At 50.5% G+C, this 24,548-nt stretch overlaps 1 long non-coding RNA gene across 1 annotated transcript in view; it reads right to left on the bottom strand.

Moving 5' to 3' along the window:
* Positions 1-291: 291 nt before the first annotated feature.
* Positions 292-24,548, bottom strand: part of LOC146007656 (uncharacterized) — a 108,010-nt gene continuing 83,753 nt past the window's right edge. The window contains exons 3-5 of the long non-coding RNA XR_014444378.1: positions 11,215-11,350; positions 7,958-8,131; positions 292-401 (exon numbers count right to left, since the gene is read on the bottom strand). This is a non-coding gene — a long non-coding RNA (uncharacterized LOC146007656). The remainder of the gene's footprint in view (positions 402-7,957; positions 8,132-11,214; positions 11,351-24,548) is intronic.

Here is a 24,548-nt window from a genome sequence, read left to right on the forward strand (position 1 = left end):
CATTCTGTCTTTGACTGATCTTCCTTAACCATTGCATTGGCAGGTCTCAGTATCATATCCGCCACAGACGGCTCCTATTTATTTTTGATCTGTCCGACAGGGGGCGCTTACCTGTTTGCTAGGCTGCAAGTATATGCAGCTTAGCGAACAGGACTGAATAAGGCCCTTTATCTGTCTGTGCTCATGGTCGCCATCTCTCTCTCTACAGATCTCACACACTCTCCCTCTGACCCAGGTTAATGGCTGTGAGGGGTAAGGAGACAGGAGGGAAGAAGGACACAGAAAACTCATAAGTTACCTAACAACTCACCTCTGATATAATGCTAGAACAGGTCCAGGTGCAGCACATATTCGGTGTACACATAGGTGGCCAGCTGATCACCCGTTGTACTCGAGTAGACCTGGGTAACATAGATAAAGGTTATTACTGCACTATTCACACAATACTGACTATAGTGCACAACCTAGGGGTCTAGTTACTAACATGCAGCAATAAGGTGGATTGTCTATTACCTATTATTGGGGCAACAGAAACTCACTTATTGCCACCATCAGAGAAAGGTGACTAATATCTGGGACTTAAAAATACTTTCTACCTCACTCTTCCCAACTGCTTTAAATGTAATAAAATATATTTTTAACCAATTTATCATCTTTTTTTCATGGATTTTTGTAGGAAACACCCTTTCAGCATTTTATATGTGGAAATGGGAAACAGGGACAGAGGGGCGCACAATCACTGTACTATAGTGTTCTCAGATCCAGTCCTCTGCATACACTGGCAGTGCATGTTTTCCATATGTCCTTGCTGGAGCACAGGCATATTCATTACTCACTGACACATTATAAAATATCTACAGATGATTCTTAGGATTTCACTTGTGTTTCTGTGAGGAGACCTGTAAATTGGGCGACGTTAGCTTGTCCCAAGAACTGGAAATGGGAAGCAATGCTCCTCTATAAGAAATGAATGTTACAGTAAGGGGGTCATATTGTTCATTTGCACCCCCACGTGGTCCAGCGATGGTTTTTTTCCGTGCATGCGCATAATGAATTATGCGCATGTGCAGGGTCCCTGGGCGACTGAACTCAGCGACTGATCAGTTCACACTGACCAATGTGGGCCAGGGGAGTGGGGCAGCAGAGTAGGGTGTCCACCATGGGAACGCTCAGCATTTCATGGCCGTCCCTATGGGATTGCGTGCAGCGAGTGGTGTGCCAGGGTTGGACGGCTGACGTCACATGACGTCGGGCAGGCGGATGACGTCAGCCGTCCGTCCTGGTTTCGGCCGGCCACTGACTTATATTTGCGTGGCCTGGATAAGTCATTCGGTGGTCGGTGATCATCAAATGATTTCTCCTGCTGCGGGCACATGAGAGGGTATGTGTATTCGTGACACTTCCCCTCGCATGGTTGCAAGGTGATACGGTGGCGATTCGGCAGGGGCAGGCCCTCTGGGACTCGGTACGCTGCGAGTTTCACAGCTTACCGAGTCAACCAGAATCAGGGCCTAAGTGTAGAGATGGTGATGTGTTATATGTGTTATATAAAATATCTCTCAATAATCCATCTATGCCAAATCACTTCAGTCAGACACAAAGCCCTCTGACTGGCTCACTGGTCACCAAAGGCTATCCGCTTACGCAGCACTTTCCCAGTTACAGGAAGAACACTATACACGTGTACCCAGACCGTCCAATAGGACCCTTCCATCAGGTACAGAAAGCTCTGCTCCCGGACTTCCCAGGTGCAGTTACCTGCAGTGAAACAGCTTTCTCATCAATTATCTAGTTCAACACAGGTGACTACAATCATAAACAGGGGGAAGCCCAAGAGCAGATCCTCTTGTACCTGATGGAAGGGGTCATGCTAGGGAATCTGTTATTCCCCCACTCCCATCCCTAACTCCTATCTCACATGTCAATACAGACAAAAGTAAAACAGTACGGATGGCCATTGACCATCGATGATTCCAAATCATCGATGGTTCATGGCCAATGTCGAATACTTTAGCCATCGATGGGGGAGAACCAGATGGTTTCCCTCCATCGATGGAACAGCAAAACGATGTTTGCCTTTTTTTTAAAAGCGCTGGGACACAGAGCATAGCTCTGCCCCCCGACACCAGCGAAGCCCCGTCCCCCGTGTTTTGATTGGCCCACAGCCCAATCAATCAAACACAATAGATGACCATTGATATGTAAAAATATCGATGGACATCCATTGCATAGTTTAGCACTATCGATGGCCAGTTGCAGAATTGCCATCGATGGCAATGGCAACGATGGCCATCCCTATAAAACAGATATTTTAGTAGATGTATTTAAAAGTGAAATAACATAGGCACCTGATTATCACTACCCCGGAGGGCTGTATTCTATTGTATTATGTTGTTGAAATAGTTACAGCCATACATTTATGTACATTTAATGTTCCTTTCTTGCAGTTAGATTATAAATTAGGAACATGTACATTTATTTATTTATTTATTTATTTACAGGTTCTTATATAGCGCAGCAGATTCCGTTGCGCTTTACAATAGTAGACAGTGATAAAACAATCTGGGTAACAACATACAGACTTGGAGGTAGGAGGGCCCTGCTGCAAGCTTACAATCTATAGGGATATTGGTGGAAACACAAGGACAGGCACCAGTAATACCATAGCAGTCCCACCAAGTTACAAGTCCAGAAGGGTAGCTATATAATACATAAGTGCCTCAGAGGGTTATGCATGTAGAACTTAAACATTATAGGCTTGCCTGAAGAGGTGAGTTTTCAGGGAACGCTTGAATGTTTGGAGGCTATTGGAGAGTCTTATTGTGCGTGGAAGGGCATTCCATAGTATGGGAGCAGCCCGATGAAAGTCCTGTAATAGTGAATGGGAGCTGGTGATCCGTGCAGAAGAGAGAGACGCAGATCTTGTGCAGAGCGGAGTGGTCGAGATGGGAGATATTTTGTGATAAGTAGAGAGATATATGCTGGTGCAGTATGGTTAATAGCTTTATAAGTTAGTAGAAGTGTTTTGTATTGAATACGGTAAGATACAGGTAACCAATGGAGGGACTGGCAGAGCGGATCAGCAGATGATGAGCGTCTTGCAAGGAAGATCAGCCTAGCAGCAGCATTTAAAATGGATTGTAGTGGTGAGAGTCTGTTCTTGGGAAGACCAGTCAGGAGACTATTGCAATAATCAATGCGGGATATAATGAGTGCATGTATAAGAGATTTAGTAGTTTCTTGTGTGAGATACGGTCGTATTTTGGATATGTTCTTTAGATGCATGTAACATGATTTGGAGACAGATTGAATGTGGGGAAGAAAGGACAGGTCAGAGTCGAGGATGACCCCTAAGCAACGAGCTTGTGGGGTAGGGTAGATGGTCGAGTTGTCAACAGTGATGGAGATATCAGGATGGTAACTGTTCTTAGTTGGCGAGAATATAAGTAATTCTGTTTTTGAAATATTGAGTTTGAGTTGGCGGGAAGACATCCAAGATGAGATGGCAGAGAGACATTCTGAAACTCGGCCCAAAACCACTGGTGACAAGTCTGGGGTTGATAGATAGATTTGAGTATCATCCGTATATAAGTGATACTGAAATCCGAAAGAGCTTATTAGTTTGCCAAGAGAGGAAGTATAGATGGAGAACAGCAGAGGACCTAAGACTGAGCCTTGCGGAACTCCGACTGACAGAGGTAGTGAAGAGGAAGTAGAGTCAGAGAAGCGAACGCTGAAAGAGCGATCAGATAGGTAAGATGTGAACCAGGAAAGGGCTGTATCATTAAGACCTAGGGAGTGTAGTGTTTCTACAAGAAGAGTGTGATCCACAGTGTCAAATGCAGCAGATAGATCCAGAAGAATAAGTAGTGAGTAATGGCCTTTAGCCTTAGCAATTACCAGATCATTCACCACTTTAGTCAGGACATAGGACTTCACTGAAATTAGGCACAAATAACATTAACAGGGTAAGTTATAGCAACTTAGAAATCCTAAAAAATAAAATTAGACCCATTACCATGGATACTATAGAGTGTATATGGGAGAGCAGCAAGCTGGTCACATGACCCAAGCTATACACTTTCATAGCTGAGAGTGGCAGTTATTTTCCAACTGGCATCTCTGCAGCAGACAGCATCAGAGGAGGAAGCAGGAGCCCAAGCAGAGGATTGAGAAGGGGAGAAAAAGCGATTTCAGGAGACAGAAAGCCAATTACTGGATCAGGTGAACCCGTCGTAAGACGCAGGAGCCGAATCAGGAGAGGTAAGTAAACTTATTGGATCAGGTGTACCCGTCGTAAGACGCAGGAGCCGAATCAGGAGAGGTAAGTAAACTTATTGGATCAGGTGTACCCGTCGGAAGACGCAGGAGCCAGATCAGGAGAGGTAAATCGACTTATTGGATCAGGTGTACCCGTCGGAAGACGCAGGAGCCAGATCAGGAGAGGTAAATCGACTCATTGGATCAGGTGTACCCGTCGGAAGACGGAGGAGCCAGATCAGGAGAGGTAAAATGACCAATTGGATCAGGTGTACCCGTCTGAAGACGCAGGAGCCAGATCAGGAAAGGTAAATTGACCAATTGGATCAGGTGTACCCGTCGGAAGACGCAGGAGCCAGATCAGGAGAGGTAAATTGACCAATTGGATCAGGTGTACCCGTCGGAAGACGCAGGAGCCAGATCAGGAAAGGTAAATTGACCAATTGGATCAGGTGTACCCGTCGGAAGACGCAGGAGCCAGATCAGGAGAGGTAAATTGACCAATTGGATCAGGTGTACCCGTCGGAAGACGCAGGAGCCAGATCAGGAAAGGTAAATTGACCAATTGGATCAGGTGTACCCGTCGGAAGACGCAGGAGCCAGATCAGGAAAGGTAAATTGACCAATTGGATCAGGTGTACCCGTCGGAAGACGCAGGAGCCAGATCAGGAGAGGTAAATCGACTTATTGGATCAGGTGTACCCGTCAGAAGACGCAGGAGCCAGATCAGGAGAGGTAAGTCAACTCATTGGATCAGGTGTACCCGTCTGAAGACGCAGGAGCCAGATCAGGAAAGGTAAATTGACCAATTGGATCAGGTGTACCCGTCGGAAGACGCAGGAGCCAGATCAGGAGAGGTAAATTGACCAATTGGATCAGGTGTACCCGTCGGAAGACGCAGGAGCCAGATCAGGAAAGGTAAATTGACCAATTGGATCAGGTGTACCCGTCGGAAGACGCAGGAGCCAGATCAGGAAAGGTAAATTGACCAATTGGATCAGGTGTACCCGTCGGAAGACGCAGGAGCCAGATCAGGAGAGGTAAATCGACTTATTGGATCAGGTGTACCCGTCAGAAGACGCAGGAGCCAGATCAGGAGAGGTAAGTCAACTCATTGGATCAGGTGTTCCCGTCGGAAGACGCAGGAGCCAGATCAGGAGAGGTAAATCGACTTATTGGATCAGGTGTACCCGTCAGAAGACGCAGGAGCCAGATCAGGAGAGGTAAGTCAACTCATTGGATCAGGTGTACCCGTCTGAAGACGCAGGAGCCAGATCAGGAAAGGTAAATTGACCAATTGGATCAGGTGTACCCGTCGGAAGACGCAGGAGCCGGATCAGGAGAGGTAAATTGACCAATTGGATCAGGTGTACCCGTCGGAAGACGCAGGAGCCAGATCAGGAAAGGTAAATTGACCAATTGGATCAGGTGTACCCGTCGGAAGACGCAGGAGCCAGATCAGGAAAGGTAAATTGACCAATTGGATCAGGTGTACCCGTCGGAAGACGCAGGAGCCAGATCAGGAGAGGTAAATCGACTTATTGGATCAGGTGTACCCGTCAGAAGACGCAGGAGCCAGATCAGGAGAGGTAAGTCAACTCATTGGATCAGGTGTTCCCGTCGGAAGACGCAGGAGCCGGATCAGCAGAGGTAAGTTGACATATTGGATCAGGTGTACCCGTCGGAAGATGCAGGAGCCGGATCAGAAGATGGAGGAGATGGTCGGGAAGAAGAGGAGAAGGAAGGAGACCTCAAGAAGGCCTAAAAAGGAAGCACCTGAGGAGGAACCCAGCGGCAAGATACAGAAGACAGACCAGAACACAGAGGAGATGGCCGGAAAGAAGAGGTGCAGGAAGGAGACATCAAGAAAGCCTGAAAAGGAAGCACCTGAGGAGTCCAGCAGCAAGATGCAGGAAAAAGACCAGAAGACAGTGAACAACACTTCATCAAGAAAATCCAGAGAGGAGGAATCGCTGGAAGAAAGAAAGAGAGCGGCAAGCGAGGCTAAAGACCCGGATGAAGATCAGCCAAGGTGCTGTAACCTACAGTATAGCTCAGTTTCGTGACAGGCATATGCCGGCATTCGCAGTGTCATTTACACAATGAAAACACAGTATGAATGTTCTTCTACCTTTACCTAGCCTAATCCTAACATTACTATGATTATTACTTTATTAACCCCACACCCAAATATCAGGGGGTTTACAGAATAGCTCTAGGTTTACTGGCACTAAAGGTGGTAATACCCAGGATGGCGGTGCCTGCATTTATACTTGACAGCCCAACTCCCATGGGGAAGACAGCCATGGTGATAACTGGAGAATGTAGGGCTGGTGTCACCCGCTGTAATGACTCATGGGGGGAAATTTACTAAGATGTGTATGCTACTTCACATGTGATGTTGCTATAGGCAACCAATCAGAATCTACTTCTTTATTTAGCATCCTCTAAAAGACATGATCTGATTGGTTGCACATCACATGTGAAGTAGAATACACATCTTAGTAAACCCCCCCCCCTCCCCCCATGGTGTCATGGCGGTTTTTTCCCTTCATTTAATTATGGACTTGGTACAATATTAGATATTTAATCTAAAGTAATGTATGTTAACATGTATTTCACATATAGGAATACAGATGCAAACCCTTTCAGGCTGTTTATAGGACAACAAAACGCATAATATCCCGTGTCAAACTTGGACATGAAGGGCCCATCAGGCGAATGTAATGGTTGGCATCTATTGTAGCTCAATGCCATTACAAATGTACTACAGGCAATGTGATTAGTGCCAGAACGGTATGGCCAGTAACTACAGGATTAGCTCAGAGGAATTGGCTTGGTCACTAGAACCCCAGGCAATCCTTTTGATCACTAGCAATAATTTACCGGCTTAAATTTGCATGAGAATGCATCACTACCAGTTCCTCAAAACACATAAATGAACATGCTCCATTCCTACAATATCAAATAGGCACTATTCAGTTACGCAACTAAATTATTAAACTCAAAAGTGATCAAGGTGCAGGGCAATACTGTGTCTGAAGTCTGAGGGCACATAGAAAACATTGGTGGTAGGTGTAGAAGGACAGAAAGCCTACACAAGCAGAGGGAAGGGCTAAGGCACTGCTGTTAACAAGGGAAGGGCAGAGAGCCTGGATCAGACAGAGCCCGAGAGTCCAAACCACACAGGGATAGAGCAGAGAGACTGAACCAGACAGGGGAAGGGCAGAGAGGCCGGACCAGACAGGGGAAGGGCAGAGAGGCCGGACCAGACGGGAAGGGCAGAGAGGCCAGACCAGACAGGGGAAGGGTAGAGAGGCCGGACCAGACATACGCATGTGCAGGTCTGCCTGGGGAGCTGGGCACAACAGCTCTCCTTATCGGCTGGGGGGGGGATTAATACATTTGCCCATAATGGTGCCCGCTTCTCCACGCTATGCAGAAGAAGCGAGACCCATTATTTAAAAAATGTTATGGCCTCCATCATACATCTGCCCCACTGTGTACATTAAAAGTGTAGTTAGGAGTTTGAGGTCACTGTACAATGATGTCTGGCATTTCCGATTAGCTATAAGTATATTCAGCTTTGTAAAACCCTACAGTGTGTTTTATGTTGTGGTCCCAGTATTCCCACTTCAGTTATCATCATATTACTGTGTCTTTAGCTGTTAAACAATAATTTCATAATGTCTCTTACTTTACTCCACAAGGACCAAGCAGCGTCTCACCACCAGACAAGGAGGAACCTCTCTTCATGGACAGGTACAAGATCAGCCGTGAGTTAGGAGAGGGCGGCTATGGAGTGGTCCTGCTGGCGCGTGAGATCTCCACCAAGACGGATGTCGCCATAAAGGTCGTGAACAACGAGGGACTGTCAGAGAGAGAAAAAGAGAAGACAAGGATTGAGACCAGGGCCCTACAATCAACATCTGGGAGCCCCTTCTTAGTACATGGCCTCCTGACCTTCCAGACCGAGAACATCTTGGCATTCGTCATGGACTACGCCAACGAAGGAGACTTATTCGACCTGCTGCAATCAAGAGGGCGTCTTGAGTCTACAGCTGCAACGTAAGATCTATGCATAATCTGGTGTATAACTGTGTGATTGTGTGCAAGACAAAATCCTATAGGAGCTTACAGTCTAGGAAATGAGCAAACACACATACTTACATTCACTGTACAATATATGTTATTCCTTGTTGGACTCCTATCACTTTGGGGTATAGGTATGAAGCAGTGATAAGGAAGTGAGCCAGAAGAGAAGTGGCCCATGGCAACCAATCAGCACTGAAGTAAAGGTGCGTACACACGGTAAGATATAGTGCACAATCTAGCTAGCTAGTTGTGAATAGCATGCTAGATAGTACACTATATCTTCCCGTGTGTACGCCCTATCTGACGTACGATGCACGCTCCCACCGGTCGTCTGGCAGGGAGCTGCTCGGGTGAACATGCAACTCAATTCTGGCTAGAAAGCATAAGATGTATAGTGTAGTATAGCTGTGACGTCATATCGTATGTGATATCTTAGGCACACTGTACGTTATTATAAGCACAAATCTTATGCTTCTGACCACTGGGACTTTCCTGGGAAATAGTATACAATATCATACGGAACATAAATCGTACCGTGTGTACGCACCTTAACGCCTGTAATTTGCATAGTATGAAATTATACAGAGTAGCTGATTGGTTGCCATAGACCAATTTTCCTCTGGCTCATTGCTCCTCCCTTATCACTGCTCATACAACTACCCCTTTGCCTTTTCCTACTATGACTTTATCCTACCTGTATTTTCTTTTGCCGTTTCTATAGCTCTTAAGGTGGCCATGCGCTTCTTCTTGCAGCAGAGTATGGCCATCCAGTCCCTTCGGCCGGAACCTTCCCAGGGGGTAGGATCGCATGTGATGTATCGCATACGATCCTTTGCCATGTGATGTATCACATGCGACCCCGCTCCCCGCAGTGGGTCCGAGGTGGAGGTCGGACATGCAGCAGGTACGACCTTTGATCTGATGCACAGTGGCCCGCGTATCGGATCAGATGTCAAACACACCCGATTTGGCCACTTTTACACAATTTCTCAGCCCGATCCGTCAGAATCAGGTGAAAAGTAGCCAAATTCGGACTAGTGTATGGGCACCTTTACACTATTCCCCATCCTACACTGTATCTCTCTATCCTGCCCATACACTACGGCTGATTTGGGATGTTACAATATTGATACATTTCTTCTTTAACAGAGTCTTCGCTGCCGAGATCGTGTCCGGTCTCCAGCACTTCCACAGGATGGCCTTCATCCATCGGTAACTAACTTTCTTTCCTTGTTTAAATAAACATAAAATACAAGGGCTGCATTAGTACTTGTTCTTATTGTGGGAAATAAATCATAGTAGTTACACCCTTATAAACATAACATTACTCTGCGATGCATTCAGTGCTAATATGTGTACTGAAAAATAAGAGGTATGTTAAGATATTTTACTGCCTGCACAGAAGACCCATGTGCAGAAGAACTGGCACTGATGCCATAATATTTGCTATATTCTGCACAGACACAAACTCCATATTTCTGGGGAAGACATATGGCGTTCCAGTCATCCATGCTCGGTGAGCATAAGGGGCAGCCTGGTGCCTCCTCAGCTTTAGGACCTTGTTCATAGCACACACTGCACCCTGGTCTGGCCATGTGGAACAGGCATTTATCAATTAGGAGATGCACTTTTCTACATTTCCAGATGTATCCTCATATAGCCAGCCTCAATCCGCCATGCTGAGTAAGTGCCAGTGAGACCCCAGGTCCCGTGCAACTCTGCCAGCATCCAGCATCTGCCAGCAAATGCCTCTTAGTCACAACATAACACAACTAAGATGCGCCAGGAGACTTTGCCCTAATATGTGTCTGAGGACACATCTGCAGCCTTAGTCACTTACTGTATTATGTATTTCATATACTGTCCATGCAAACAAGTACTTAATGAAGAAATTGTTCCTATTACAGAGACATCAAACCAGAGAACATCCTGCTTCATGACGGCCATATTAAAATCGCCGACTTCGGGCTGGCGTTGGAGAACACACCCAAAACCTCTGGCTACGCTGGAACACGTGGCTACATTGCCCCAGAGGTGAGGCTATAATAAATTAGAGGTCGGCTGTACAGTATAAAGGTGCATGCTACAAACAGTAGCGGCTTTATGTTCTAAATGGCATCTAATCATGATCTGCCTTCACTGACAGCCAATCACAGGTGTTTTCCTACACTGGTGGTTTAGGAGTGGCTGGCTGGGTAATGCAGAGCCAGGGAAATCCCTTTTATCATTTTGCAGAGGTTGTTCATAGTGAACTTTTGTATCTATGGGGATTTTCCAGGTTTGGTTTATACCTTTGACTCCTTTATTGGCACTCCCGAGAATTTTACGGGTTATGCTCCAGTTCACGCTGAGATCAGTGCTGCGCTCGGCTTCAGCAGCTGCCCAACCTTGCCTCCTTCCCCCGGCTGTGTGCGATGTGACCTTGTAATGTCATCTCACACACAGCCAGGTTCAGGGCCGGGCAGCGGCTGATGGAATGCCCAGCGGCACTGCTCGGCTTTGGGTAATGCAGTGGGGGGGGGGGGGGTGTTGGGAAGCGCTCCCCAAAAAAACTACTACTGAAGGGGTTAACTTACACTACGATGAATAAAAGTGGAATATTTTGTATTGAGTAAATAATAACTGGGTCTCATAGTATTATTGTAATAAACCAATTATCTTGTGATGTAAGTAAGGCTAATGGAACACACTGCATAAAAGAAAAATATAAATCATTGCCTCTGCCTGTATGTATGAAATATATCATGTGTCCCAACCAGGGTGCCAGATGTGTCTTTGTCAGTGTAACATCTGATGGCAGGCGTATTGTGCCCAGATCTGCTCTCCTGTTTATAAAGTGTTATTGAGTGAACTTCTTACCTTTTATTGACAGATCATCAAGCGAGAGCCGTATGATGCGGGAGTGGATTGGTACTCCTTCGGTGTGGTGCTATTCGAGATGACAACAGGAAAATCCCCCGAGGAGTGCCACATCTCGGCTTTGGCGGGCTGTCATCTGTGCCCGAATACAAGAAACATCATTGAAGAGGTGAGTGTCAGACCCACCTTAGCATTCAGCACTAGGTAACAAAGAGGCCATGAACAATGTGTCAGCGTCTGTTATTTATACAGAACCCCCATTCTCTAGTATCAGCCATGTAGTTGTTCTACGAGCGGTCATGTAGCTGTACATGGGGAAGCTATACGTAGTTACATACGTCAGATTACATTACTGGCTCCACCTCCCTGACACACACAAATAAGTGAAGGAAACTCCAAGCCAGAGCAATGCCTGCTGCAGGAGTCACTGTACCACTGACATACACTACTGGTCACGTTATACAGCACCGGCATTTTCCCTGTTTCTATTCAAATGTAAGCAAATCAAGTCCAGTGAATGACCCCCAATGGTACCATGATAAGCAGTAACCTGCTAGAGGTTGGGGGAAAGAATACTAAACTACATAGACACACATCCTCTGATTAGGGGAAAATAATGATTATTTTCTTTGAGGCTAAAAATCATTTGAGAAATATGTCTCCCAAATATGTGCTGTAAGGAATCAGACTGCAGCTGAACAGAAACTTAGTTGCCCTCACGTTCCTCTTTCCAGCTCCTGTGTGGTGACCCTGAGATGCGTCTGGGTGAGAACGGCAACATCAGAGAACATCCATTCTTCACGGGAATCGATTGGGAGAAGTTAGAACATCTGCAGGACCCATTCACTCCCAGCTTCTCCCTGCAGCCACCACAGTGAAGGTAACATCACTTCCCCAGGTGCAGGAGGTATAACATCATCTCACACAGGAGCAGCCGATACCTCCATCAGTAGCCACAGAACAACTTCCAGCTTCCAGAAGAACACCTGGCTTCTCCGTCAGCCCGAATTACACAAGGTGGCAGAACATCGCCCCTCAACTAACAACTACGGTATGTTCTCCAACGCCCATCAAGTACTGGAGACCGAGAGACCGGAACATCAAATCTCTTCCTGATTGGGTAAGTACGATCCAACCCATATTATGCGCAATGTTTGGTTTCTGCACATGTGATCACATCGCAGAACAACGAACACCTCTGCTGATTGCAGAGGTGCTTGCGGTGTAGAGCAGCCAGCGATCACAAATGGAGGCAGGGGGTGGAATGCACCTCCTCCTGCATTTGCATTACTTGAGGATCCCACATGATAAGCTGCTGTGAGCAGCTTATCATGTGCAATCCAAACTGAATCAGGCATCTTCTAAAAATGTATATAAAATATAACATCAATGGCGAGGGTTTGGCTGGATTATTTAGGGAGGACGGAGGCCAGAACTGATGTTATATCTTATATACATTTAAGCTGCAACGCAAAGTTTCCTTTGTCTCGCAAGCCGACCTACAACTGCAAGCCTGAGAGAGATGAGACTTACTCAGGCTGCAGTCGCAGCGTCACAGCCACCGATGGTCCTGATGTTTTTCTAAACTGCAATCGCAGTTTGTTATGATCACAAATGGAGGCCGGGGGTGGAATGCACCTCCTCCTGCGTTTGCACTGCTTAAGGATTGAGGATTAAGCATTATACACATACCACCCCAGGGCCAATAGCCTAACAGCGCACCCCTACTCTCTACTGCCTTACCATCGCTCGCACCACCCCCCATCATCCATGCCCACACTGCTGCTCTCTCTAACTCCCCCCTCAGCTTCTCTGTCCTCACCCTCTCTGCCCTCGCCCACTCTCTAACTCCCCCCTCAGCGTCTCTACCCCCACCCTCTCTCTAACTCCCCCCTCAGCGTCTCTGCCCTCACCCTCTCTCTCTAACTCCCCCCTCAGCGTCTCTGCCCTCACCCTCTCTCTCTAACTCCCCCCTCAGCCTCTCTGCCCTCACCCACTCTCTAACTCCCCCCTCTCTCTAACTCCCCCCTCAGTGTCTCTGCCCTCACCCTATCTCTCTAACTCCCCCCTCAGCCTCTCTGCCCTCACTAACTCTCTAACTCCCCCCTCAGCGTCTCTGCCCTTACCCTCTCTCTAACTCCCCCCTCAGCGTCTCTGCCCTCACCCTCTCTCTAACTCCCCCCTCAGCCTCTCTGCCCTCACTAACTCTCTAACTCCCCCCCTCAGTGTCTCTGCCCTCACCCACTCTCTAACTAACCCCTCAGCGTCTCTGCCCTCACCCTCTCTCTAACTCCCCCCCTCAGTGTCTCTGCCATCACCCTCTCTATAACTCCCCCCTCAGAGTCTCTGCCCTCACCCTCTATCTCCCCCCTCAGCGTTAATGCCCTCACCCTCTCTCTAACTCCCCCCTCAGCGTCTCTGCGCTCACCTTCACTCTAACTCCCCCTCAGCCTCTCTGCCCATACCCACTCTCTAACTCCCCCTTCAGCGTCTCTGCCCTCACCCTCTCGCTAACTCCCAAATCAGAGTCTCTGCCCTCTCCCTCTCTCTAACTCCACCCTCAGCGTCTCTGCCCTCATATATCTAACTCCCCCCTCAGCGGCTCTGCCCTCACCCTCTCTCTAACTCCCCCCTCAGCGTCTCTGCCCTCACCCTCTCTCTAACTCCACCCTCAGCGTCTCTGCCCTCTCCCTCTCTCTAACTCCCCCCTCAGCATCTCTGCCCTCACCCACTCTCTAACTCTCCCCCTCTATCTAACTCCCCCCTCAGCGTCTCTGCCCTCACACTCCAACTCCAGTCCAACCCATATTATGCGCAATGTTTGGTTTCTGCACATGTGATCACATCGCAGAACAACAAACACCTCTGCTGATTGCAGAGGTGCTTGCGGTGTAGAGCAGCCAGCGATCGCAAATGGAGGCAGGGGGTGGAATGCACCTCCTCCTGCATTTGCATTGCTTGAGGATCCCACATGATAAGCTGCTGTGAGCAGCTTATCATGTGCAATCCAAACTGAATCAGGCATCTTCTAAAAATGTATATTAAATATAACATCAATGGCGAGGGTTTGGCTGGATTATTTAGGGAGGACGGAGGCCAGAACTACACCTGCAAACCTGAGAGAGATGAGACTTACTCAGGCTGCAGTCGCAGCGTCACAGTCACCGATGGTCGTGATGTTTTTCTAAACTGCAATCGCAGTTTGTTATGATCACAAATGGAGGCAGGGGGTGGAATGCACCTCCTCCTGTGTTTGCACTGCTTAAGGATTGAGGATTAAGCGTTATACACATACCACCCCCGGGTCAATAGCCTAACAGCGCACCCCCACTCTCTCCTGCCTTACCATCACTCGCACCACCCCCCATCGTCCATGCCCACACTGCTGTTCTCTCTAACTCCCCCCTCAACATCTCTGTCCTCACCCTCTCTGCCCTCGCCCACTCTCTAACTCCCCCCTCAGCGTCTCTGCCCTCACCCTCTCTGCCCTTGCCCACTCTCTAACACCCCCCACAGCGTCTCTGCCCTCACCCTCTCTCTAACTCCCCCCTCAGCGTCTCTGCCCTCACCCTCTCTCTAACTCCCCCCCTCAGCCCTCACTAACTCTCTAACTCCCCCCTCAGCGTCTCTGCCCTCACCCTCTCTCTAACTCCCCCCTCAGCCTCTCTGCCCTCACTAACTCTCTAACTCCCCCCTCAGCTTCTCTGCCCTCACCCTCTCTCTCTAACTCCCCCCTCACCCTCTCTCTAACTCCCCCCTCAGCGTCTCTGCCCTCACCCTCTCTCTCTAACTCCCCCCTCAGCCTCTCTGCCCTCACCCTCTCTCTAACTCCCCCCTTAGCCTCTCTGCCCTCACTAACTCTCTAACTCCCCCCTCAGCTTCTCTGCCCTCACCCTCTCTCTCTAACTCCCCCCACACCCTCTCTCTTACTCCCCCCTCAGCGTCTCTGCCCTCACCCTCTCTCTCTAACTCCCCCCTCAGCCTCTCTGCCCTCACCCACTCTCTAACTCCCCCCTCTCTCTAACTCCCCCCTCATTGTCTCTGCCCTCACCCTCTCTCTAACTCCCCCCTCAGCGTCTCTGCCCTCACCGTCTCTCTAACTCCCCCCTCAGCGTCTCTGCCCTCACCCTCTCTCTAACTCCCCCCTCAGCCTCTCTGCCCTCAATAACTCTCTAACTCCCCCCTCAGCGTCTCTGCCCTCACCCTCTCTCTAACTCCCCCCTCAGCCTCTCTGCCCTCACTAACTCTCTAACTCCCCCCTCAGCGTCTCTGCCCTCACCCTCTCTCTATTCCCCCCTCAGCCTCTCTGCCATCACCCACTCTCTAACTCCCCCCTCAGTGTCTCTGCCCTCACCCACTCTCTAACTCCCCCCTCAGCGTCTCTGCCCTCACCCTCTCTCTAACTCCCCCCCCCTCAGTGTCTCTGCCCTCACCCTCTCTATAACTCCCCCCCTCAGAGTCTCTGCCCTCACCCTCTATCTCCCCCCTCAGCGTTAATGCCCTCACCCTCTCTCTAACTCCCCCCTCAGCTCTAACTCTCTAACTCCCCCCTCAGCATCTCTGCCCTCAACCTCTCTATCTAACTCCCCCCTCACCCTCTCTCTAACTCCCCCCTCAACGTCTCTGCCCTCACCCTCTCTCTCTAACTCCACCCTCAGCCTCTCTGCCCTCACCCACTCTCTAACTCCCCCCTCTCTCTAACTCCGCCCTCAGTGTCTCTGCCCTCACCCTCTCTCTCTAACTCCCCCCTCAGCCTCTCTGCCCTCACTAACTCTCTAACTCCCCCCTCAGCGTCTCTGCCCTCACCCTCTCTCTAACTCCCCCCTCAGCGTCTCTGCCCTCACCCTCTCTCTAAACCCCCCCCCCTCAGCCTCTCTGCCATCACCCACTCTTTAACTCCCCCTTCAGTGTCTCTGCCCTCACCCACTCTCTAACTCCCCACCTCAGCGTCTCTGCCCTCACCCTCTCTCTAACTCCCCCCTCAGCGTCTCTGCCCTCACCCTCTCTGCCCTTGCCCACTCTCTAACTCCCCCCACAACGTCTCTGCCCTCACCCTCTCTCTAACTCCCCCCTCAGCGTCTCTGCCCTCACCCTCTCTCTAACTCCCCCCCCTCAGCCCTCACTAACTCTCTAACTCCCCCCTCAGCGTCTCTGCCCTCACCCTCTCTAACTCCCCCCTCAGCCTCTCTGCCCTCACTCTCTCTCTAACTCCCCCCTCAGCCTCTCTGCCCTCACTAGCTCTCTAACTCCCCCCTCAGCATCTCTGCCCTCACCCTCTCTGCCCTTGCCCACTCTCTAACTCCCCCCACAGCGTCTCTGCCCTCACCCTCTCTCTAACTCCCCCCTCAGCGTCTCTGCCCTCACCCTCTCTCTAACTCCCCCCCTCAGCCCTCACTAACTCTCTAACTCCCCCCTCAGCGTCTCTGCCCTCACCCTTTCTCTAACTCCCCCCCTCAGCCTCTCTGTCCTCACTCTCTCTCTAACTCCCCCCTCAGCCTCTCTGCCCTCACTAACTCTCTAACTCCCCCCTCAGCTTCTCTGCCCTCACCCTCTCTCTCTAACTCCCCCCTCACCCTCTCTCTAACTCCCCTCTCAGCATCTCTGCCCTCACCCTCTCTCTCTAACTCCCCCCTCAGCCTCTCTGCCCTCACTAACTCTCTAACTCCCCCCTCAGCGTCTCTGCCCTCACCCTCTCTCTAACTCCCCCCTCAGCGTCTCTGCCCTAACCCTCTCTCTAAACCCCAACCCCCTCAGCCTCTCTGCCATCACCCACTCTTTAACTCCCCCCTCAGTGTCTCTGCCCTCACCCACTCTCTAACTCCCCCCCCCTCAGCGTCTCTGCCCTCACCCTCTCTCTAACTCCCCCCTCAGCGTCTCTGCCCTCACCCTCTCTGCCCTTGCCCACTCTCTAACTCCCCCCACAACGTCTCTGCCCTCACCCTCTCTCTAACTCCCCCCTCAGCGTCTCTGCCCTCACCCTCTCTCAAACTCCCCCCCCTCAGCCCTCACTAACTCTCTAACTCCCCCCTCAGCGTCTCTGCCCTCACCCACTCTCTAACTCCCCCCCCCCTCAGCGTCTCTGCCCTCACCCTCTCTCTAACTCCCCCCTCAGCGTCTCTGCCCTCACCCTCTCTGCCCTTGCCCACTCTCTAACTCCCCCCACAACGTCTCTGCCCTCACCCTCTCTCTAACTCCCCCCTCAGCGTCTCTGCCCTCACCCTCTCTCAAACTCCCCCCCTCAGCCCTAACTAACTCTCTAACTCCCCCCTCAGCGTCTCTGCCCTCACCCTCTCTCTAACTCCCCCCTCAGCCTCTCTGCCCTCACCCTCTCTCTAACTCCCCCCTCAGCCTCTCTGCCCTCACCCACCCCTCACCCACTCTCTAACTCCCCCCTCAGCATCTCTATCCTCACCCTCTCTGCCCTTGCCCACTCTCTAACTCCCCCCACAGCGTCTCTGCCCTCACCCTCTCTCTAACTCCACCCTCAGCGTCTCTGCCCTCACCCTCTCTCTAACTCCCCCCCTCAGCCCTCACTAACTCTCTAACTTCCCCCTCAGCCTCTCTGTCCTCACCCTCTCTCTAACTCCCCCCTCAGCCTCTCTGCCCTCACTAACTCTCTAACTCCCCCCTCAGCTTCTCTGCCCTCACCCTCTCTCTCTAACTCCCCCCTCACCCTCTCTCTAACTCCCCCCTCAGCATCTCTGCCCTCACCCTCTCTCTAACTCCCCCCTCAGCCTCTCTGCCTTCACTAACTCTCAAACTCCCCCTTAGCTTCTCTGCCCTCACCCTCTCTCTCTAACTCCCCCCTCACCCTCTCTCTAACTCCCCCCTCAGCGCCTCTGCCCTCACCCTCTCTCTCTAACTCCCCCCTCAGCCTCTCTGCCCTCACCCACTCTCGAACTCCCCCCTCTCTCTAACTCCCCCCTCATTGTCTCTGCCCTCACCCTCTCTCTCTAACTCCCCCCTCAGCCTCTCTGCCCTCACTAAGGGGGAGATTCTCTAAGAATCTCCGCCCCCCTTCGCCGCGCATCGCATATTTAATTATCGCATATGCTGTAACATATGCGATAATTAAGGCAAAGGACAGCTCTTGCGTTAAGAGCTGTCCTTTGCGGTGAGAGTCGCCGGGTCCCAGCAGGTCCCGGCGGCTCTCCCCTCCCTCCCACACCCGGCGCTGCTGCTGCTGCGCCGGGCTCTCCTCCTCCCTGCACCCGGAAGAGGATTAGTGCAGGGAGGAGGTCACAGGTCCGGGCAGCACTGCTCTGTGCTGCCCGGACACAGGTGAGGGGGCGATGCGGGGCGGCGGGGGGTCGGCGCGGGGCGGCGGAGAGTTGCGATAGAAGCCCATTGGCTTCTATGGGGCATCGCCAGATTTTTCTGGCGATGCCCCCCGCCGCGATAACCCGGCGGGGGGATGCTTACAGCATCCCAAAATGCGGTAAAAACCCAGATAACAGGGTTTTTACCGCATTTTTAGCTTAGAGAATCCCGCCCTGACTCTCTAACTCCCCCCTCAGCATCTCTGCCCTCACCGTCTCTCTAACTCCCCCCTCAGCGTCTCTGCCCTCACCCTCTCTCTAACTCCCCCCTCAGCCTCTCTGCCCTCACTAACTCTCTAACTCCCCCCTCAGCGTCTCTGCCCTCACCCTCTCTCTAACCCCCCCCCTCAGCCTCTCTGCCATCACCCACTCTCTAACTCCCCCCTCAGTGTCTCTGCCCTCACCCACTCTCTAACTCCCCCCTCAGCGTCTCTGCCCTCACCCTCTCTCTAACTCCCCCCCCTCAGTGTCTCTGCCCTCACCCTCTCTCTCTAACTCCCCCCCTCAGAGTCTCTGCCCTCACCCTCTATCTCCCCCCTCAGCGTTAATGCCCTCACCCTCTCTCTAACTCCCCCCTCAGCTCTAACTCTCTAACTCCCCCCTCAGCATCTCTGCCCTTACCCTCTCTCTCTAACTCCCCCCTCACCCTCTCTCTAACTCCCCCCTCAGCGTCTCTGCCCTCACCCTCTCTCTCTAACTCCACCCTCAGCCTCTCTGCCCTCACCCACTCTCTAACTCCCCCCTCTCTCTAACTCCCCCCTCAGTGTCTCTGCCCTCACCCTCTCTCTTTAACTCCCCCCTCAGCCTCTCTGCCCGCACTAACTCTCTAACTCCCCCCCTCAGCGTCTCTGCCCTCACCCTCTCTCTAACTCCCCCCCCCTCAGTGTCTCTGCCCTCACCCTCTCTATAACTCCCCCCCTCAGAGTCTCTGCCCTCACCCTCTATCTCCCCCCTCAGCGTTAATGCCCTCACCCTCTCTCTAACTCGCCCCTCAGCATCTCTGCCCTCACCTTCACTCTAACTCCCCCTCAGCCTCTCTGCCTATACCCACTCTCTAACTCCCCCTTCAGCGTCTCTGCCCTCACCCTCTCTCTAACTCCCAAATCAGCGTTTCTGACCTCTCCCTCTCTCTAACTCCACCCTCAGCGTCTCTGCCCTCACCCTCTCTCTAACTCCCCCCTCAGCCCTCACTAACTCCCCCCTCAGCGTCTCTGCCCTCACCCTCTCTCTAACTCCCCCCTCAGCCTCTCTGCCCTCACTAACTCTCTAACTCACCCCTCAGCGTCTCTGCCCTCACCCTCTCTCTAACTCCCCCCTCAGCGTCTCTGCCCTTACGCTCTCTCTAACCCCCCGTCAGCCTCTCTGCCATCACCCACTCTCTAACTCCCCCCTCAGTGTCTCTGCCCTCACCCAATCTCTAACTCCCCCCCTCAGCATCTCTGCCACCCTCTCTCTAACTCCCCCCCCCTCAGTGTCTCTGCCCTCACCCTCTCTATAACTCCCCCCTCAGAGTCTCTGCCCTCACCCTCTATCTCCCCCCTCAAATGGTGTCTGCAGCGCTTAAGTGGGGAGGCGTCATGTAAAAAGCAACCCTAAATGAGGCAAAAACGCATCCCAAGGATTGGTCTGTCCATCAAGTACTGGAGACCGAGAGACCGGAACATCAACTCTCTAAAGCCTCTTAAAATCTGAGCACTTTAGCCAGGTTGACAAAGCCGGCCTGAGCGCTCGAAATGCGTTTCCAAAGGATTCCCGCCTCATCTGTGACACCAACCTGCTGCACATCTGTGATACCAACTTGCTGCATGTCTGCACTTTAAACGTACTGACAGCCTGCCTAAATCATCGCTCCCCAGCAATGGCTATGACTGCCAGCTGCATGCGGCTGTCACCACGTGAGAGTGTACAGGACACTGACCTATTAAGAACGGAGATCAGCTTGTGCGGACGGTACGGCCGTAGCAGTCCGGGACCATGGACCATCGGCTTCTCCACACAGTAAGGTACTCCTGGTACCTCAACACACAGGACACATGTCACATGCTCTAACTTTCTATCTATAACGTGCAATACATCGCGCGCATCAAGTGCAGTCCAAAAATTAAGCCGGCCTGCGACTGCAAGCCTGAGTAAGAGGAGACTTACTTAGGCTGTAGTCGTAGAGGGTGAACGTGACCGATGGTCGCAGTGTCCTTGTAAACTGCCATTGCATCGCAGTTTGATATGATCACAAATGCCGGCAGGGGGTGGTATGCACCTCCTCCTGCATTTGCATTGCTTGAGGATCCCACGTGATAAGCTGCTGTGAGCAGCTTATCATATGTGACCCAAGCTGAATTTATATAAAATATAAAATCAAAGGCGAGGAATTGGCTGGCAACTTGGGGCGGATGGAGGCCAGAACTGATTTTATATTTTATATAAATATACATTTACGCTGCAAGGTGAAGTTCCTTCGCCTTGCAAGCCAGCCTGCGACTGCAAGACTGAGTAAGGGGAGAATTACTTAAGCTGTAGCCATAGAGTGACACTGCAACCGATGGTCACAATGTCCCTCTAAACTGCCATTGCATCGCAGTTTGATTTGATCACAAATGCCGGCAACGGGTGCACCTCCTCCTGCATTTGCATTGCTTGAGGATCCCACATGATAAGCTGCTTATCATTTGCGACCCAAGAATAGAATAGAATCAACTTTATTGGCCATGTGTGCTTGCGCACACTAGGAATTTTTGGGGGATTTACAGTGCAGCATAAATCATGGCTAATGGGGGGAGGCATTACATACATTACATTGAGACATTATATGCGGGGACCACATTTTTAAAGGGCAAAATTCGCCCTGCACCTCTAGCAGTGCCCCACTTAAACAGCCTCACGGGGAAGCCCAGCGCCGCCGCAGACGGCGATACCCGTCGCTTACCCGGCAGCGAAGCGACTTCGGAGGGGCCAGGCCCGCCCCTTTGATGACGGCGGCGGCTGGGCCCGCACCCTTTGATGACATTTTTTTTTTAATATTTATTTTTTAAACTGACACTTGCACGGATCTGAATGATCCATGTAGGCTTCTGCTGATACGAACTAGTATTTAATGGCTGATAAATACAAATTCGTATTGAAAAAATACTTATGCATACGACATCAGTAAAATATGAGAAAAAAAAAAAGAAAACCTCCCCTCTGGTAATATCCACCCACTATTATTGCTTAGCACAAATCTCTGCGTGTATATGTGCTCCCCATGGGAGATCGACACCAGCAAAGTTGCTTAGCAAAATTGCTTAGAAAAATTGCTTAGCACAGATCTCTACGTGTGTATGCCCCTTTACTCAGGCTGCAGTCGCAAAGGGTCACAGCCACCGATGGTACCGATGTTCTTCTAAACTGCAATCACAGTTTGATACGATGGCAAATGGAGGCAGGGGGTGGAATGCACCTCCTCCTGCATTTGCATTGCTTAAGGATTGCACATGATAAACTATTGCAAGCAGCTTATCATATGCAATCCAAACTGAGAGCCTGATTCAGACCTGTTCTCTATGCTGGGAAAAAAATGGTGTCTGCAGTGCTTAAGTGGGGAGGCGTCCTGTAAAAAGCAACCCTGAGTGCGGCGAAACGCATCCCAAGGATTGGTCTGTCCATCAAGTACTGGAGACCGAGAGACCGGAACATCAACTCTCTAAAGCCTCTTAAAATCTGAGCACTTTAGCCAGGTTGACAAAGCCGGCCTGAGCGCTGGAAAACGCGTTTCCAAAGGACTCCTGCCTCATCTGTGACACCAACCTGCTGCACATCTGTGATACCAACTTGCTGCATGTCTGCACTTTAAACGTACTGACAGCCTGCCTAAATCATCGCTCCCCAGCAATGCTATGACTGCCAGCTGCATGCGGCTGTCACCACGTGAGAGTGTACAGGACACTGACCTAGGAAGAACGTAGATCAGCTTGTGCGGAAGGTACGGCCGTAGCAGTCCGGGACCATGGACCATCGGCTTCTCCACACAACAAGGTACTCCTGGTACCTCAACACACAGGACACATGTCACATGCTCTAACTTTCTATCTATAACGTGCAATACATCGCGCGCATCAAGTGCAGTCCAAAAATTAAGCCGGCCTGCGACTGCAAGCCTGAGTAAGAGGAGACTTACTTAGGCTTTAGTCGTAGAGGGTGAACGTGACCGATGGTCGCAGTGTCCTTGTAAACTGCCATTGCATCGCAGTTTGATATGATCACAAATGCCGGCAGGGGGTGGTATGCACCTCCTCCTGCATTTGCATTGCTTGAGGATCCCACGTGATAAGCTGATGTGAGCAGCTTATCATATGTGACCCAAGCTGAATTTATATAAAATATAAAATCAAAGGCGAGGAATTGGCTGGCAACTTGGGGCGGATGGAGGCCAGAACTGTTTTTATATTTTATATAAATATACATTTACGCTGCAAGGTGAAGTTCCTTCGCCTTGCAAGCCAGCCTGCGACTGCAAGACTGAGTAAGGGGAGAATTACTTAAGCTGTAGCCATAGAGGGACACTGCAACCGATGGTCACAATGTCCCTCTAAACTGCCATTGCATCGCAGTTTGATTTGATCACAAATGCCGGCAAGGGGTGGTAAGCACCTCCTCCTGCATTTGCATTGCTTGAGGATCCCACATGATAAGCTGCTTATCATTTGCGACCCAAGAATAGAATAGAATCAACTTTATTGGCCATGTGTGCTTGCGCACACTAGGAATTTTTGGGGGATTTACAGTGCAGCGTAAATCATGGATAAGGGGGGGGGGAGGCATTACATACATTACATTGAGACATTACATGCGGGGACCACATTTTTAAAGAGCAAAATTCGCCCTGCCCCTCTAGCAGCGCCCCACTTAAACAGCCTCACGGGGAATCCCAGCGCCGCCGCAGACGGCGATACCCGGCGCTTACCCGGCAGCGGAGCGACTTCGGAGGGGCCAGGCCCGCCCCCTTTGATGACGGCGGCTGGGCCCGCACCCTTTGATGACATTTTTTTTTTAATATTTATTTTTTAAACTGACACTTGCACGGATCTGAATGATCCATGTAGGCTTCTGCTGATACGAATTAGTATTTAATGGCTGATAAATACAAATTCGTATTGAAAAAATACGTATGCATACGACATCAGTAAAATATGAGAAAAAAAAAAGAAAACAAAACCTCCCCTCTGGTAATATCCACCCACTATTATTGCTTAGCACAAATCTCTGCGTGTATATGTGCTCCCCATGGGAGATCGACACCAGCAAAGTTGCTTAGCAAAATTGCTTAGAAAAATTGCTTAGCACAGAACTCTACGTGTGTATGCCCCTTTAATCAGGCTGCAGTCGCAAAGGGTCACAGCCACCGATGGTACCGATGTTCTTCTAAACTGCAATCACAGTTTGATACGATGGCAAATGGAGGCAGGGGGTGGAATGCACCTCCTCCTGCATTTGCATTGCTTAAGGATTGCACATGATAAACTATTGCAAGCAGCTTATCATATGCAATCCAAACTGAGAGCCTGATTCAGACCTGTTCTCTATGCTGGGAAAAAAATGGTGTCTGCAGTGCTTAAGTGGGGAGGCGTCCTGTAAAAAGCAACCCTGAGTGCGGCGAAACGCATCCCAAGGATTGGTCTGTCCATCAAGTACTGGAGACCGAGAGACCGGAACATCAACTCTCTAAAGCCTCTTAAAATCTGAGCACTTTAGCCAGGTTGACAAAGCCGGCCTGAGCGCTGGAAAACGCGTTTCCAAAGGATTCCTGCCTCATCTGTGACACCAACCTGCTGCACATCTGTGATACCAACTTGCTGCATGTCTGCACTTTAAACATACTGACAGCCTGCCTAAATCATCGCTCCCCAGCAATGCTATGACTGCCAGCTGCATGCGGCTGTCACCACGTGAGAGTGTACAGGACACTGACCTAGGAAGAACGTAGATCAGCTTGTGCGAACGGTACGGCCGTAGCAGTCCGGGACCATGGACCATCGGCTT

This window comes from Crinia signifera, chromosome 6 (assembly GCF_055691185.1).
Source record: "Crinia signifera chromosome 6, ASM5569118v1, whole genome shotgun sequence".
NCBI lineage: Eukaryota > Metazoa > Chordata > Amphibia > Anura > Myobatrachidae > Crinia > Crinia signifera.